A 19543-nucleotide genomic window follows, 5' to 3' on the forward strand; every position below is an offset into this window, starting at 1 on the left:
TTCCGCCACATATTTCCGCCGCAGACAGTTGGCATTTTCAGCCGCAGACAGTAGAAAGGCAGAGCCACTAACCAATGAGGTGGCATGATTGTATTTGAGTACCGTCGCAGACAGTATAAAGGCAATAATAGCCAATGAGGTGTAATTGAGGTGTGGAAAATCTGGGAGTGGTGTTAGCTGGGGTATTGGTTGAGCTTCACATGACAATTAACACGTCACCTTTGGGGGGAAATATATAATGAGTTCTGCCGTATATTTTTGCCACATATTCCTAATATGTCGATGGGACAATTGGAGGGACAATTATTTTAAAAAAGCGAGCCCACACTGTTTCGTAGGAACAGTATCTCTAGTTTATCTATTAGTATTATGTACATATACGGTACATACACATTATATTCAGTACATACAGTACATACACACATACACACCTGCTCTGGTGAATGGAACTGTCACGTCCGGAGGAATGGGATTGCCTTCAGGTGATCCTGTTTAATTAATTCTCACCCACTATCACTAGCTTCTTTCCACTGGGGAGGGTGGGAGAGCGCTGTAGAGAAGACATGGGGTGTGAGGATGAAAGATTCATGAGCTGGGCCCATTGTCAGCGTGAGGCAAAGGGATGCTGTAAAAAAAAGAGAAAAGGAAATAATAAAATATATGTTAAAGATATGCAAACTGGACACATTCCACTGCATACAGCAAATGAGAAAAATGTATACGTTGATCGGCTCTGAAATGAAGAGATGGCGTGTTACTCTACTGTACCAAGCGAATGGTCTTTCTGCCGGTGAACAGCTTATATCTGTGGCTGCAGTGTTGACATGCTTCTAAGGCTCTCGGTTGCAACGGGCTGTGCATTAGAAACTCGGTCTGAATGAGCCAACCAACTGCAGTGTGAACGTCTAGGAGTGTGATGCACGTGTTACAGACAGACAGACAGATGAAATGAGGAAGGGAAGAAGAGTTGTACATGTGCGTGTGTGTGAGCGTGTGCATGTACGTGTACGTGTGCGTGTCTGTGTGAGAGAGAGAGAGAATAAAAATAAGCAGTGGTGGAAAAAATACTAACATTTTATACTTAAGTAAAAGTATCATTACTGCAACTCTTTCAATGAGAATGGAGCGTTTTTTGCAGATATCCTCTACTGGCAAAAAAAAGCTCCATTCTCATTGAAATGCATTGGCGGATTCCACTCTAGGTATTTTGGTGTGAGGGCACCCTTACAAGTAAAAGTCCGGAATTCAAAATGTACTTGAGTAAAAGTACAAAAGTATTGGTATCCAGATGTACTTAAAGTACCAAGAATGTTTGAAAATAGCAGATCTACAAGCTCACAACGCGTCACAACGCGTCGCACCGCGACGCGTTGTGAGCTTGTAGATCGGCTATTTTCAAATAGCCTTGGTATAAAATAGGGCTAACGTGGATTACTGTATGTTTTATACTATAATCATTTATATCTGCAAAGTAACTAGTAACTAAACTTTTCAAATAAATGTAGTGGAGTAAAAGTACAATATTTGGATCCGAGATGTAGTGGAGTAGAAGTAAAAGTATTGGGAATTGGAAATACTCAAGTGAAGTACAATTACCTCAAAACTGTACTTAAGTACATGTAATAGACTACGTAGTTACTTTACACCACTAAAAATAAGGAAAGTAACGCAGAATAGCGATAGTGCTGCGTTGGAGGGAGAGAAGGCAGCGGTGGGGCCTGCATGGAGCAAGCACTCTGCAGGTTAACGCTGAACCCCTGTGGGCATCTCTCCTCTGCTGTCCGCAGAGTGATGCCTGCGTGTACCCTATCAACAAACACACGGGATGGGGAGAGACACAGGGGGAGGGAGGGTGTTGGTTGTCTAGAGAGAGAGGGAGGGAGAGAAATCACTTGAACTGCAGACTGAAATGGCACAGGGGATCCTGCGACGTGTTCCCTGGGACTTTAAAGTGGCATCCCCAATCTCCCCATCTCCCGTCTCACTCTCTCTCTCTGTCTCTCTCTCTCTCCCTCAATGACAGCTGTGTTGCTGGCTGCATTGGAGAACAGTACGTTCTGGGGGAGAGGCTAATACAGGGTGGTGGTGGGGGGGGGCTGCTTTGGAGGGGGGAGGGGGGGAGGAGACAGTCCTGCACAACCTGCAGAGAGAAGAAGATAGAGATGAGCATAAAAACGTGAGCAACATCGAGCCTCGTAGTCCCAATGACGTCTTTGGTTTTTCATGCTTAATTCATCGCACCCCAGTGGAAACACTGATGAGCGGGAGCGAGCATTCGTATGAGAACGAGAGCTGACCACAGTTACCTTTGATTTGGTATGATTTATTAATGCCCGCCTCATTAGTTTGTAGAACTCAACTCGTCTCTCTGCCTCTCATCTGGTGACTTTGCCCCAGAGAGACGTGCTTTATAATCTACATAAACTAGAATGTGCATGTATGGCCGGAGGTGGTGGTAAACCAAGACTTCACCTCTGCCATGCGTCGCTCTCCCACCTTCACTACAAGTGAATCATCAGTCCCTTCCGCTCCCTCTGTTCCACTAATGCGGTTTTTCAGGAAATCAGCCATTACGAGGTAATTAACCAATGTTACCTGTGGGGCTGAATGAAGCGTGTTCTGTGTGCTTGTGTGTGTGTGTGTGTGTGCACGCGAGTGTGTGTGCGTGCGTGCGTGCGTGTGTGTGGTGGGGGATGAGAGTGGTGATATTGATGGTACAGCTTCAATTGTTTGTTTTAAATGAGAAAATGAACACAACAAGAAGTAAAAAACACAAGGTGAGCTCTGAAGTAACAACAGCTCATTAAAGGACAGTAATGATCTGACATGAGTGTGTATTCCTATTCTCTCTTCTCTCTACTGTATAATGCAAGCTTTGCTGGGGATGTATAATGTTGTGTATATTTAGTTCATCATTGATGGTGCTTCTTTTGGTGTGTGGTGTATATTTACCATGTTACAGTACGGGGCAGAGAGAGAACGTGAGGGTGAGAGTGACATACAGTAGGCCTACTTCTTCATCAGATTAGAGGAGCCATACAGTATACCAGGGGTCTTCAACAGGGGGTCCGGGGACCCCCAGGGTAAATTAACAACTTGAACCCTTGCAGCTGCCATACCCTAGGTCCAGGGGGGGAAATAAAAGTTACAAGAAACCGTAGAAACAGGGAAAACAAATGTAATGTACTTCTTAAAATAAATGTATCATGCCTGTTGCTAAGGTATGGCAACATGACTGGTGTCTTGCACGCGCGCCTTCAGGTTGCCATACCTTAGCCTTTTCTGAACTGACGCCACTGCTCCAATTCAATTCATAGAGGTCTCATAAAGCAAACAAAGTGATACATTTTGCCAGCAGCAATAGCCTACACAGATGTGTGTGTCCTCACTGTCCTGTCCTGATCAGAACTGATATGGCTTTGGGCAATAGTATAGATTTCTCAAAATGCTTAGATTGGGCTTTACTTCAGACAGAGGCTCTCAAATACATCAGCAGCAGAGACGTGCAGATGAAAAAAAGAACCAGGAGTCAGTGATACATTTACATTCCGCTTATCCAGGAACAACAAGATGTTTAATCCTTGCAATAGTTTGGTGATGAGAATATGGATCTCATTAGATACATCAAATTAAGCATCTTGTTACATTTTAGACTGAATGTATTTTCAGCGGTGTGTAAAGTAACTAAGTACATTTACTTAATTTACTAACAATTTATAGGTATTTTTTACTTTACTTACCGGTAGGTATTTCCAATTCCAATGTCCAATACTTTTACTTCTACTCCACTACATTTCGGATTCAAATACTGTACTTTAGTTAGGCGGCTACTAGTTACATTGTGATTATTATTAAAAGCTTGTATAGGGCCTATCTGCTATTTTCAAATATTTTGATACATTTGAAAACTCGAAAAGGGACATTCTGGATAATGAGTAGGCTACTTTCAACTTTTGGTACTTAAAGTAGCCTAGGCCTATATTTTGATACCAATACTTTTGTACTTTTACTCAAGTACATTTTTAATTCCGGACTTTTACTTGTAGTATTTCTATAGGCCTATAGCAGTAATGATACTTTGACTAAAGTAGAAACGCAGTAGCCTACTTTTTCCACCACTTTTCAGCACCATGGCTAGCTCCCGCTTTTGCTCCAAAAATCTTCAAACAATGTATGGTAGTAGTATTACGGAATACAAACAAAGGGTCATGCATCCCCGGCCGTCTCCCTCGTTTCTCTCTCTCTCTCTCTCTCTCTCTCCTCACGGAACCCTGGCGATTTCCTGTTGATCTAAATTACCTCGGTGACGTCAGAGTACACGTACATGGTGTAGGTGATGCCAGAGCCGGGGTGATGCTTCTCCATGAATGAGTGTCCCCTCCCCTCCTCTCTACTAGTACTACAGCATGTCTATAAGAACAGATTGCCGGGACAGCCCGCCGACTTTCACCAGGAACCAAAGATGTGGAGAGGAATGCATGGTCGCGGGGGAAAAAAGAAGAGTTTTTTTTTCTGGCAACAAGGCAGTCGTGACGATGTTATACAGTAGTTAGGAACAGGACCAAGATGAGAGCAAATATTCGGCTACCATTAAAGTATGTTTCTGCGGGCAAACCGTACAATTATGTATATATATATATATTCCAACAGTTATAGGTCTTAAGATGGAAGCATAATTTAGTTGCGATGGACCAGGTGGACTGAGAGGTAAGTTGTTATTTTCTTTGAAGGCCTATTTATGTTTTTGTAATTCTGTCTTATGGGGAGTTTCTATAATAACTAGCAGGGCTGTTTGGCTTTCTCAACCACGTGTGTAGCCAAACATCACAAATCACGGCGAGCTGTTATAATCGGTGCTGATCATCAGTTTCTCGTTGTAACATTCTCATTTTCTTTTGCGTGCCATTTCGTGAGTGTACGGTAGATTACAGATGCTGGAAGTTACTGCAGTGTGAGTCACTTTGGCGCACATGGGCTGCAGTGACAACAGTGAAAAGAGGAGAGAATCATGTCCAGGGTGTAGCTACGCTGACTGCATGTTAACCACACCGCATCCGCACTCATCAAAGCACCACATAACACTGTAGGCTACCTACGGGACATATGGGGCAGTGTATGATAGCAAGGCTCAAACAGTATCAATGCACCAATGACAGGTTTTCTTTTGAGGAGAATGTAGTCGATCGAATCTACTTTCGTATAAGCCAGTGGCAGTGCCTGAGTGGTTCTCGAACTTTTTCACGTCAAGGACCCCCAAATTGACACTTATTAGCCCCCGGACCCCCATTTGAAAAGATATGCCAGGGACCCCCATATAAGAGAAGATTTTTTTACGGCTTTATATCAGTGATTCTCATCCATTTTAATTTCAAGGACCCCCCTGTTTGACATGCATTAGGCTACATACTCCTATTTAATGGTATATCTTTGAGACCCTAATGTATTTTGTAAAATTGATGTTAATTCTACTCTGAGAGTGTACAAATAACGGGTCAATTTGGTTCCATTTGTACACTCTCTGAGTTACAGACCCATAAGGGTCCATTTGGTTTCTAACTTGAGAGAGTTCCAGGGGTCTGGGGACCCCCTCGAGGACCCCTTGGGGTCCCCGGACCTCACTTTGAGAACCAATGGTAGGCCTATAGGTAACACAGAACCCTTTTCATTTAACGCCTCTTTGTGTCAGTCAGCTGTCGGTTATAAAAATTCGTCAGGTCTAAAATATGCGCCCATAGGCTCGTGGTGGGACTTTAATAGGCTAGTCTATTGCACTGTTTTATCATTTTTTTCGTGTTGAAATGACTTCGTGACGCGTTCGTGTGGATGAAGTCAATTCTGCGTCATTCCTGCGCACATGCAGACAGCTTCCAATCAGCATCGTGGGGGCTTTAAAGACACACGCGTTCATAAACTGCACTGCGATGATGCATGGTTGTGCTTGAGTAGAGAGCGGGAGATGAGGGGGTGGGAACGCCTGGGGGTCTGAAGAATACTCCCTAAGGTAACTCCTCCTCGAGTGGACCAACCATGGACGGAATTACAATAAGTGTGGTTCGATATAAGCTCTCCTTTCTAGTGCTTTGTGGCTTAAGCCCCACTGAGTATAGGCTATACTGTAGCGGTATCCTCATGTGTCTGAGTGTCTCAAATGATTTGAGCTCTAGCAGTTCAGAGATTGTCTATTAATTAAGAATGAAGAACATGAAGCTTCTCTTCTCGAGCAGGTCTCCGGAGTCCGAACGCAATGCACGCGCAGGAAGCCTGTGACGCTGTCCGTGGTGCTGAACCTTGAATAGCCTATATACAACAAAGCTCTTTGCGAAAAATTGCCGATCTACAAGCTCACAACGCCTGGCGTGGTGCTGAACCTTGAATAGCCTATAGACTATACACCAAAGCTCTTTGCGAAAAATAGCCGATCTACAAGCTCACAACGTTGTGAGCTTGTGGATCTACTATTTTTCGCAAAAAAAAAAAAAAAAAGGCAGGGGGAAAAGAAGTTTCTATCACACGACTTGGAGGACCCCCTGTAGTAACTCTGAGGACCCCCTAGGGGTCCCGGACCCCCTGTTGAAGACCTTTGGTCTATAGGTTGAACACGTGATGAACCTATAGCCAGGCTACATGCCATAGGCATGTTCTCTCAGGCCTACATGCTAAAGCTAATTTAAAAACTGTAATTTTAGAATTTGCTTTTTGACTTAAGTATATAGGCTGAACCCATTATTGATGTTATTCTTTCTTCTTCTTTTTTTTTTTATTCTTTAACTTTTGTTAATGGCACTGTGGAAGAGCTCGTTTTCTAAGCCTATAACAGCAAGGCTTCAGTGATGGCACAAACAGTGGATTTTGTGAAACCTAACCTGACACGTGTGAATCTCAGAAATGGAGTGGAGCATTGTGGAGGTATTTACGGTTCACACTTTGGTCAGCACCGCCTCGTTTCGTTGGCCAGTGTTTTTCAGCACCCTGGACAGTGACAGGAATCCCACATTATTCCTGTCGCAAAAAAGTAGGCCAAATGCAGACCTAATCCTGGCACATTCAGCATCCTACAATGTTGCGGAAGATCAATCACTGAGGCATTTTAAACCACCCCCGATATAAGGATCAGATCAGAGAGTACATATTATCAGATATATCCTGAGTGTTGACGTCAGTCCCCAGCCAGGGTTACTCAACTGAACTCCCATAAGCCACCAATGTCTGAGCAGTGTCTGACTCAGAGATAATCTGCAGGGCAATCAATACTACAAACACAACAAGTGGGTCATGTTACCACCAGTCTGACCATGTGGCCCATGATGGTTACAATAATGCTACAATAGTAATTACAGATTATGAATGTATTTGTATATTTCTCAGCTGGAGAGATCAAAATAAGACTAAGATAACAAATTAGGCCAGTGGTTCTCAACCTGTGGGTCAGGACCCCCAGAGGGGTCCCCAAATAATTTTGGGGGGTCCCCAGACGATTAACTTAATGTGCAACATTGTTTTCCTCACTCAACAGTAAACAAACCAGCATAAAGTTTAAGTGTACTGTATATAGGGTATCTTCACATTTCTAAAGTAATAATAATAATAATAATAATACAACTTTATTTGTATAGCACCTTTCATGACATGAAATGCAGCTCAAAGTGCTTTACAGAGCATAAAATGAAGCACAAGTGCTTAACAGAGAAAAGTAAAATAAAATAAAAAATACATAATAAAAAGAAATAATTAAAATGATTACAATAAAGCAGAAAAATAAAAACATAAAACATTGAAGAACAATTTCAGAGCAGTGCGGACGTCAGTAGCAGCACAGGGATTTAAACATTCAGCTAAAAGCAAGAGTAAAGAAATAGGTCTTGAGCTGTGCTTTAAAGCTATCCACCGAAGCTGCCTGTCTTAAAGTGACAGTTTAAGGACTTTTTAATACCTCTAAAATGTCAAATGAAATATTGGTCAAATTGTCAACTATTAGCGGCAGAAATTGTGAAAATAGCCGATCTACTTGCTCACAATGCCTCGCAACAATTTTGGGGGTCGCGGCCTGAAAAGGTTGAGAACCACTGAACTAGGCTATACACAATATGTGTGAGGTCTTCAGCAATGATATATGATATGGGCACATGCACACGTGGCCATATTACTACCACCCTGTCCACGTGCATGCTTTCTGTCTGCACATTCTAATAACATATTACTTTATTTCTTATAGTGTTTTCTTGTCACTGTCAGTGCATCAATACCTTGGCTCTAGACTGCTTACTGCTAACACTCCTCCAAAGTACAGTAACAGTCTACAGTCATGGCTACTGACGTCTGGCAATTCTCTACTTTCACTGAAATTCACTGTGATGCCGTGGCTGAGAGCTAAAGACGAGTGGGAAGGCGTTAAAAATGATGTTTCCTTTTAATAACCCTGACACTACTGAATGCTGTGTCTACATCATGGTTCCAGTGTGAACGTCAGTAGCTAACACAGCCAACCATATTTCTCCAACTGTCTCCATGGTGACCGTGGCATTAGATTGTTACTGTAGCAACAGCACCACTGGTAACAGTCTACAGCCATGGTCGCTAGGGGACAAACACACATCTCTGAACCACAGCCACAGCTGACCTGAATGAATAGGAAGACAGCAGCACAGCAGTATATAACATTTGAATTGTTAAGTTAGTATTATACTTACCACTTATTGTAGGCGACATTTACATTTTATGTTTTATTAATTCAAATTGTTCACTGAGCTGAGAATGCAATGGTGTTTTTATTTTACATTATTTGTGAGTCATAAGAAATGCTGTTATTGCCAGATACAGGCAATACATAACTGATGTAACAAAAGTAAGTAATAACAATGTCCCCAATTAAAGGATGTGGCTTTCATGATGCAATGTTCAAGGCTAGCTCTCGTAGCCTTCATTAAAGATATCTTTGCGTGTGGAGGAATCCCTCAGCTTAAGATAAAGCAGATACAGTGAGTTAGAGAAGGTTTATAACAACAGAGCCAGGAGCAGATTTCTGTTTTGCTCCTGATGAAAGAGTCAAGTGGGAGCATAGGGAATACTGTGTGAATCCTGTAATTGACTTTATCAGCAGGGGCCTACTGCATGTGATGAAGTTTGAACCAAGTAAAGAATAAAAAAAGTACATAATACATTTTTGTACAGTATTCTTGTACAATTATGCACATGACTTAAATCCCTTGATAGATTGTTTTCCATTGTATTGCCTTTGTGGTTGAGAAATTGTCTGCGTAATGTTTCCACTCCAAACAATAAAATAACTTCACAAGATCCTCTTTGTCCCATTTCAATGTGATGGGGTAAAGATTGAAGATGAGAGGTTCCACTTCCAGGCGTTGGTGTGTAGTAGCTGTACAGTAGGTAAGTACCCACTGAGCTTGAGTGCCCTTTGTCTCTGCACTGTAAGAGGCTATGAGCTGAAGCTCCAATCCAGCAGCACATAAACACTTACTGTCCAGAGAATAGAACTTAGAGCAGTGGAACCAAGCCAGAGATGGTTTTTCATCATTACGTTGAATGGTGGAGCAAGTTTCTGGTCACTGAAGATCTAGTTATATTGTCGTACTGTAACTTAAAAGAAAGAACAAGTTTGACATCACGTTTTTCAGGTGAGAAACTTATTTTCACTGAGTGACACCGGCTGTAATAGAAGTTAGGAGAAGGAAACAGAGACATCGTCATAAAGAAAATGTCAGCTATTGCACTGTACAGGTCCAGATATGACTATGAATAAAACCCTGAAATGGGGACAAACAGGTAATGAATAAGATGATCAGGTCCTCTAGCCCAGTGGTTCTCAACCTTTTCAGGCTGTGACCCCCAAAATAAATATATTTTAACTGGGGGCCCCTCACCCTACGAGCATTAAGAGTTGAGGCATTTCATTTTGTATAACACAATTTCTGTCTCTAATATTTGACAATTTGGCCAGTGTATCATTTGTCATTTTAGAGGTATTAAAAAGTCCTTAAATTGCCACTTGAGAAATGTGCAGATACCCCTCTATACACTTAAACTTTGTTGGTTTGTTTATTGTTGAGTGAGAAAACAATGTTGCACATTAAGTTAATCATCTGGGGACCCCCGCCAAAATAGTTTGGGGACCCCCCTGGGGGTCCCGACCCACAGGTTGAGAACCACTGCTCTAGCCCACTGAGGGAGTCGGGACACATTTTTATGGGTCGCAACTCTCATGAGTAAATATCCCTTTTTTTCTTCATTTCCTACAAGAAAACAACTTAAAAAGGGCAGATCTACAAGTGAGCTGGCTATTTTCACTAGTTTGGGTCCCGGTGAGACATCACATTTCTCTTTTGGGTCTTGAGTTAAAACGTTTGGGAACCACTGCTCTAGCCTGTATGAATCAATTATAAGATGGCAAACAATCTTTGAACAGCACTTGTTTCATTCCCTTTTTTTTGTTTATCCCAAGGCAACCATAGATAATATTGATTTTAAGTTTATCCAAGAGATATTGTTTTAAGAATTACAGGGAGGATATTATTGGTCAAAGTTATGTTTCACAACAAAATGTACCACTGTTTAAAAGTTTAAAAAGCTGTCTTGTTAATAAGATATCTATTTATATTTATGATATATGATATATATATATATATATATATATATATATATATTATATACATATTTATGATAACATGAAACTGGTTATTTCATTTTGACAGCAGAAATAAAAAATCACTTACGGTATAACTCATTAGTGCTCCCTGTCTGTTTCTGAATAATAATTGTATCCACTGACCTTTAATCAAAGTGAAACGTCTGCTAACTTTTAAGGGATTCACTTTAAAGTTTAATTGGTCAGTGTGTATGTTCATGCACTATGGAGCTCCATCAATGTCTTATTTCATACCCGTGCATAACACATGCACAGGCATTGATGGAGCCCCATGCACACGTGCGCGCACACACACGCACGCACGCACGCACGCACGCACGCACGCACGCACGCACGCACGCACGCACGCACGCACGCACGCACGCACACACACGCGCGCACACACACAGATCCTTGATCATCAGTATATGCCCATATATGATCATGCCCCCTTTTGTGCCTATATACAGTATATGGTATACTGTATATATGGAGCTGACTGATTTCTTTTCGCCTGATGTCATGATGACAACACATTGAGGCGTTTGGGCGTAGCTGCATTACACTCCGTATATGGTAATGGTGAGTCATGGTGACATGAGCATGACGTCAGAGGTCCTCCAGACACCTGGCCTTCTCCCTTAAAGGAGTAGTTCACCCGCAAAATGATGTTTTTTCTATTGATTACTCAGTCAATGGAGACTTTGATTCATGGATATCTTTTTTCGTTTTTGTCACATTCCTAAGCCAATAAAGCCCCCATTGATTCCGATAAGGGACCCAAAGACACGTTGGGTCCCCTACCGGAATCAATGGGGGTACATTTATTATAATCAGATTATTGGCTTAGGAATGGGACAAAAACAAGAGAATATCCATGAATTCAAGTGTCCATGGAGCAAGTAGTTGATAGAAAAAAGTCATTTTGGGGGTGAACTACTCCTTTAATCCAAATTTAACATACTGTAGGATAAGTAGTCACATTTTCAGAACCAGCTTAAACCTTTAGTTTTAACTACTGTAAAACATGAACATTAAATCGTCAAACATGAGCCAGGACATCTGCTACAGTGTTGTTGTTTCACTTGAGAGGAAAATTCAAGAATAAATCAATAAGCGCACGGCCACAATGCACTTTCATCCTACCTACATTATGGGGGTGGATTCCGCCAATGCATTTCAAAGTAAATGGAGTGGTTTGCTGCCATTTGCGGATTTCTGCAATAGAAACGCTCCATTCCCATTGAAATGCATTGGCAGAATCCGCCCTCATAGGTTGAATACAAGTGCGGTTTTACCGTGCCCTAAATCAGTGGTTCTCAAAGTGGATTCCAGGGACTCTGTTTTTTTTAGGTGGGTCTAAATTGACCCATACAAGTCTGTAACTCTGACAGTGTACAGTACAAATGGAACCAAATGAACCCGTTAGGGTTCATTTGTACACTGAGATATCAGATGTCAGATTTAAGGAGGGACCTTGAAATATGAAAGTTTGAGAAACACTGCCCTAAATGAAGAGGAGCAGTGAGTGAAAATAACACGGTACTGGAGATCCTATACTGTATTATTTATATTAAGTCACACAGTCAGAGAAAAGCATTAGACACAGTGGATGTGAGTAATTGGCTGAATGATCAATGACAGGCTGACCTCCCATGAAGCTCCCACACAGAATTAGTCATCTCTTTTATTAAGACTCTTGTATCCAACCCTCTAAAAACCTTGCTAAAAACCTGCTATCTGGCTTCCTCTCTGCCACGCAGACACAAATAAATGGTTAAAACCTAGAGTCCCTATTCTGGGGGGCGAACATTCTGCGAAAACAGCAGATCTACAAGCGCACAACGCAGCGCAATGCGTTGCATTGTGAGCTTCAAAGCGTGTAGATTGATTCGTTTTGGCTCCCCGGGCGTCTATACTGCACCTAGTAATAATTAGAAGAGATAAATGTATCAACATGTGTACAGAGACAAATAGGCCACAAAACGACTCAAATGTAGAATACATTGTTGTTGTTATAATAATAATAAGTATTATTATTATGGTGGTCAAATACAACCCTTACACGGTGCCATGTCATTGTTCTGACGTCCCATTGTTCTGACATCCCATTTGTCCGACAGTACCTAAGCCTAACCTCAGTAAAACTTAGCCTCGCGTAGCCAGGCTTACTCATCTGCGAGAAAAGCCTGGTTACGACCATAGGCTGAAACGGCATGAAACGGTGCTACTTCCGCCGGGAGAATTTCACCGGAAGACCGCAACGCATGGTGTAACTTCCGTTAACCGCAGCACTTCGGCCACTTCCGGACGGTGTCTGCAGGTTCATGCCATTTACATTGCCTATTGTGGCCAGGGTGAGTATATGCCTAAATCTAACCTTAACCTCAGTAAAACTATGCCTAAACCTAACCCTAACCACCATCGGAGTAATGAGATGTCGGATTTATGGGCAGTCGGACTTATGGTGCAGTCCCAGCTGTCCCGGTGTCTTGCTCAGGGGCATAGAATGGGTGGGGGGTGAACCGAGGACCTTCCCATTCCCAGAAGGCCTCTCCTCTACCCATTCAGCTTCACACAGGATTTTGTGTTGCACACCTAAACACAACACAATATGAAGCAGTACTACAGCACAACAAAGAAAAACACAGCAACACACAAAGTATGTTTTTTTTATAGACTATGAAGTGATGCCTCGTAACACCGCTAAGATTAAATAACAGAAAGCTTAACCCATTTAGGCCTAACCTATAGAATAGGGCTAAATCAGAAATTAGCCTACAAAACAAATATGTTGCTACATACTGTACATGTACTGTAAGCCCCTCCCAAACAGCAAAATGTGTTCCCGGCCTGAATGGGTATAAGCTTTTGTTTGTGATGTGACGTCTAGTCAACACAGCATAACAGCTGACACGCAGAGGGATGTCAGAAATAAAACAAGATGAAACCGTTTGGATCATTCATCTGAAATTAAAACAATGCATGCATGCACTTTGAACTAAAAGTAAATTACCACCATGTCTCTGCTGCTACAGTAGAAGCATTGATTTTTGACTGTTCCCTCAACAGTCGATTCAATTCAATTCAATTCTAAGGGCTTTAATGGCAAGAGAAAACATACAGTACATTAACATTACCTAAGTAAAAAACAATACAATTATAATACAACAACAGTCTCTCACCCACTCAGGCCTACTTCTTGACAGGCACAAGCACAGGCAACATCACTCAAATCAATCTGCTGCATGCCTGCATCACCACTGTGATACGTTCTAATGTACTGTAGTCCAGTTGAAGGAAGTATATGAACAAACATATGGGGGGGGGGGGGGGAGAGAGAGAGAGAGAGAGAGAGAGAGACACTATACTGCAGGTTACTGCATGCTCAGTGGGTTTATATCTGTTACTCTAGACACTCCCGCCCTGCCTCTGGCCCAGTCACATGTGACCTGAAGTCACATACAGAGTACCAACTCTATCCCACTCGCATGGAAAAGATATAAAAACAAAAGGTGCAAAATAAATGTCCACCTCTCCCCCTGTTTATTTTTGTTGTGGCGCAACGACTCCTAAAGGTTATTTCAAAATCTCTGTCATATAACAGTCCTTTGCGTCTAGCTCAGCCATCAAATTTGGAGAGAAAAGATAAACAATAATAAACAGATGCGTGACACATTCAAGCCGGGCTGTGTTGAGCACTCTGAATAATGTGTGGGCTATATCTGTAAACTCGTCTGACCTCCAAGCAGGAAGGTGCTGAACAGATAGAGGAAGAGATGTGGTGTGTGTGTGTGTGTGTGTGTGTGTGTGTGTGTGTGTGTGTGTGTGTGTGTGTGTGTGTGTGTTTTGTATGTGTTGGGGGTGGACTACTGTGACTCAGCCTTTCCCTGGCCAGACAAATAAGCAAGCAGGAACATACATCACAGGGACAGACACGTTTTCTTCCCTCACAGGTACCAACAAAGGCCCAGATCTTGCCCATACTGTAGGTAATCATTTCATATTCTTCAAAACAGAGACTCAAACCAAATGTTTAGGCTATTCAGTGGCGTGGCGAGTTTGCATCCTCTTATGACATTTTATGACAAACACATGCTTGGCACCAATGACAACCAGCTAAGGTAAAGTGATGTTAGGGCGAGCAGTAAGTATGATGAGGAGCAGGTGTGTTTTGAGTCAAACATAATAATAACTAAAAACCCATTAGGCTCCCTCCCTCCCCTTTCCCTCTACACCAGGGTTCCCCAATAGGCGGCCTGTGGGCCATTTGCGGCCCGCAGGGGGCTACTCTCTGGCCCACACCAACCCCAGTAATAATGGTGGTATAAGAGCAGCAACAACACTAGGATATTGTCATTGTTGGGTGGAAATCTCGTATCTCCAAAATCATACAAGGCCGTTGCACAAAAGTAGTGAAAACAGCCGATCTACAAGCACACAACGCCTCGCGGTGCGAGGTGTTGTGTGCTTGTAGATCGGCTGTTTTCACTAGTTTAAATCATTTTTAAAATGATAAATTCAAAACGAACGGCTTTGGACATACAAGATTTTCAACCAACAACGACGAAAACTGTCGCTGGAGTAGTGGGAACGCCACCGTCGCCCCCTGCAATGTTGTGGCCCTTGGCTTGGTACCCTAGACATAATTCGGCCCTTGGGGAAAACTAGTTGGGGAACCCTGCTCTACACCAAGTATCATTGCTGAAAATAGCAGATCTACAAGCTCACAACACAAAGTGATTTGTTAATAGGTTGTAGATCAGCTATTCTGGCAGAATGTTTGCCCCAGAATAGGGGTGCTAGGGTTAATGTGGATAATCATATGCAATCATAGCCGTTCCGTAAACTCAGGGAACTGGTTTGCAGATGGTAGAGCATGATGGCAAAATGCATTTTGGAGAGAGGGCCTGGAAGTGGGACAGAGGGGATGCCAAGTGAAATGGAGGAGAATAGAACACTCTTCCCAGGCAACATCTGGCCACAATTACACTCACCAGACTGGAGAGCACATTGGGTCCTCACAAGGCAAGCAGAAGTGCATGATTCAACTGCATCACACAAGCAACTGCATCATCTCAGGTTATGTAAACAGTGCTACCTAGTGGTCAATTGCAGTATAGTATAGCCATTAAATGAGCAAGACAAGATGAGAGGGCGACAGGGTTTGTGTGACTTGCCAGGTTGTGTTTGTCTGATGCTGGCAGACAGGGAGAGCGATCTGTTGAGTGCTTATTATAGACCAAATCATCATGACATCACAACCACCAAAGATTCCGGGTAGACAACGCTGGCAGCATGGCATTGGAGCAGTATTATTCATTAACCTTATACAGTATCTGGAAGAAAATTACACACTTATGATATTGTTATTAACTATTTAGAAACATATTATTTTTGTTCTAAACAGCCAACCAGGATGATAAACTAGACAAAGCTAATATTCTTAATATACTTTGTCTCATATTGTGTACTGTATCCATAGATGGACAACCTACCCAGAAATACTGCACTACACGTTTGTTTTCAATCATTCTGATCTGGTCTAATAGTTATCGAGTCCAAAGGAAAAGCCACAATATGCTTTTTGAAACAAAACAACACTCTTTCACAGACTGCTACTCAAGAATGCTGGCAAATGAATTTGATTAAAAGAAATCCATAATACTGTGAAAGAGAAACTCAATTATCTGAAGGATGAAGGTATCCAGAATTGCTTCTGAAAGTGGCATTGGATGAAATGAAAGTGGCATTAGCATCTGGGGCGGGGTACTGCCTAAGGGACAGCTACAGAAATAATATTGTACATTTACTATTCTTTTAAATAAAAGTAAAAAAAACTAATAATTAAGACTATTTCTCGCAGGTTTATTTTGATCCGTATTCATAGATAACAACTTAACACACAGGTGGACATACAGTAATTAACATAGCCTACTGTAGGTCCTATCATCGAATAGTCCCTTTGTAAATGAGCACTGTACCTTGAGAACGTCATTGTACAATTAGATAAGTGGGATGAAATGTAAAGTTTCTACTTGAATTATTAATTTGCTGTTGATCTAATGAGGAGTCATAACTTTTAAAGCTCCTTCTCCAGAAGCTTTCTTCAGATCATTTAAGACTGAAAAGTTTGTGGGAACGGCAGGCTTTGACTTCCAAAGCAACTCATCTTCTTCTCTCTCCAAACGCAGCTCACACAAAGTAGACAAAGCTCTGCTTGTTACTAATCTATTCTGAAGCGGCCTGGCATCACTTAGTGCTGCTGTCTACTGTAGCACCAAACTGTTAAGACAGCCAGCAGCAGGTCATGTGACTGGATCACACTACTGTAGCTGCTGTTGCCAAGGAGACGGGAGCAGAGTGGATGGTGTATCTCAGTGGCGGAAAAGGTACTCACATTTCTTACTCAAGTAAAAATATCAATACTGCAATGTAGAAATACTCTGTTAGGGTGTCCTCACACCAAAATACCTAGAGTGGAATCCGCCAATGCATTTCAATGAGAATGTAGCGTTTTTTTGCAGAAATCCTCTACTGGCAAAAAAACACTCCATTCTCATTGAAACGCATTGGCGGATTCCACTCTAGGTATTTTGGTGTGTGGGCACCCTTACAAGTAAAATTCCAGAATTCAAAATGTATACTTGAGTAAAAGCATCAAGTGCATCAAAATGTACTTAAAGTGCCAAAAGTAGAAGTAGCCGATACCAAGCTCACAACGCGGCGCATCAAATAGCCACGGTATAAAATAGGGCTAACGTGGTTTATGTATTGTTTATAATATTATCATTTATATCTGCAAAGTAACTAGTAACTAAAGTCTTCAAATAAATGTAGTGGAGTAAAAGTACAAAATTTGGATCCGAGATGTAGTGGAGTAGAAGTAAAAGTATTGGAAATATTCAAGTAAAATACAAATACCTAAAAATTGTAAGTACAGTACTTAAGTAAATGTACTTAGTTACTTTACACCACTGCTCAGTGGTTTTCAAAGTGGGGTCCTGGGGGGATGTTCCAGGGGGTCTCCAGCAGAATGTGCAAATGCGGCATCACAGTCATTTCATCCATGTACTGTATTATGTACTGTAGGTTACCTATTCAAAAATAGCAGATACACAAGCTCACAGCACGTCACTTTGTGGCGCTCTGCAAGCGTGTACAGTACATCTATTTTTGAACATAAAAAAAATATAGAATCTTGAAAGTATTGAGAAATGTTGAATAATTTAGTTGTTTTTTGTTTTCTTCCTTTTTACACAAATCTTCTCCTCTGGGCGTCCCTGGCACAAAACACTTTCAGATGAGGGTCCACAGCCAAATACATATACATACACATTTGAGGGTCCTTGACACAAAGAAGTTTGAGAACCACTGGTGTATCTGACTAGAAAAGATGCTCCTTGGTGTCCCCCCCCCCCCTGCATCACTCAAGAAGAGACAGGGCTTCCCAGGATCAACAGAAGCCATGGCACACTGCTGTCAATCATTGGCCGCAGCAGCAGCCAGGTAGCAATAGACTGTTTTTATTGACAGGCTCCTCCATCAATAAATAATGAAGATGGAGAGCAGTCGTGACTAACAGTGCATGCATCCAGGAACACATGCCCTCAGTCTAGTACACAGCTCATCACTTCAGCAGCGCCTGTTTATTTCATTTTAGGCAGGAACATTCACGTCAAGAATATAACAATTTATTGCATAAATTGAACAGATAATCCTGGCAAGAATATTTAACCATTATTTTATTGCATAAATGGAATACAGTTAATCTTGGCGTTTGAAGGGCTCCGCGTTCGGAATTTTGTGCAAGCTTTTCTATGCATTCTAAGCAAAATCAGGGAACGCTTAACAATACCCCCCATGGGGAGACAAATAGCAGTACATGACATGACATTAAGACAAGTAACAGAATTGAGCTTCCCAATACATGACATGAACTTATCAGACAGACAACTTAATCAGACAAACACCAGTATTGAGCTTAGCCAACTGATGGTGCAAGGTGGAGGCTGGGGTGGAGGAGGGCAGCAGCTAGCAGCGAATGGTTCTGAGCTTCAGAAGCCAAGCATAGGTAGAGAAAGCGGGCCGTATTTAAAGGGGCCTCCTTACTGAGTGAGTGCTTTGGTTGGACTATGACAATGTGACGTAATGACCAGCTGATATGAGAGGAATGAAAACAGAGCTGACTGACATCTGACTACACCCGGTGGCGACACTAGGCTAACGCGGACCAGTTCGTGTAGGCAGATGGGCGGGCGTGGCGAGTCTCCCCGCAAGTCTCCGACCAATAGCATGTGTTCTCCTCCCCCCACCCCCCTCTGCTGCTCTGCTCAGCGCAGAGAACGCTGCTGCGTCATGACGTCAACACATTCGGTGTGACGTTCTCTGCACTCTGATTGGTTAGGGAAATTCTACACTTCCTCCAACAGTGATCATAACGCGATCGCCCAGGCTTCATTTTCTTCCGATCTCCAAATGAAGCGCTGAAGCTTCATTTATTTGACTAACGAAAAAGAAAATAATACATAAACAACAATCAAGATTCTGTATTCATTCTTCTGATAAAATTATACTTTAAGAAATTTGGAAATGATTCATTTGTGGCACTGATCAATAAGGAATTAAACATAGGAAATTCATCGCTGAGATGCTTGCTTTGATCAGACAGAGAGACAGGCATCTAATGAATTGAAAATATAACTCCAGGCAGACCACAAGGCAAATACTCTGGGAGAGAAACCAAGTAGGTACAAGGAGAATGCCTGGCAGGCACGATTCTATTTTGGTGCAGCAAATAAAAATGCTCACCATCCAAAAATATCTGGAAAGACATAAAAAAAAAAAAAAAAAACGTAGGTTCTCAAACTAAATTGAAACCATGTCAAAAAGAAAGTATTTGTT

The sequence above is a fragment of the Nannobrachium achirus genome (assembly GCF_963921795.1).
Source record: "Nannobrachium achirus genome assembly, chromosome: 8".
NCBI lineage: Eukaryota > Metazoa > Chordata > Actinopteri > Myctophiformes > Myctophidae > Nannobrachium > Nannobrachium achirus.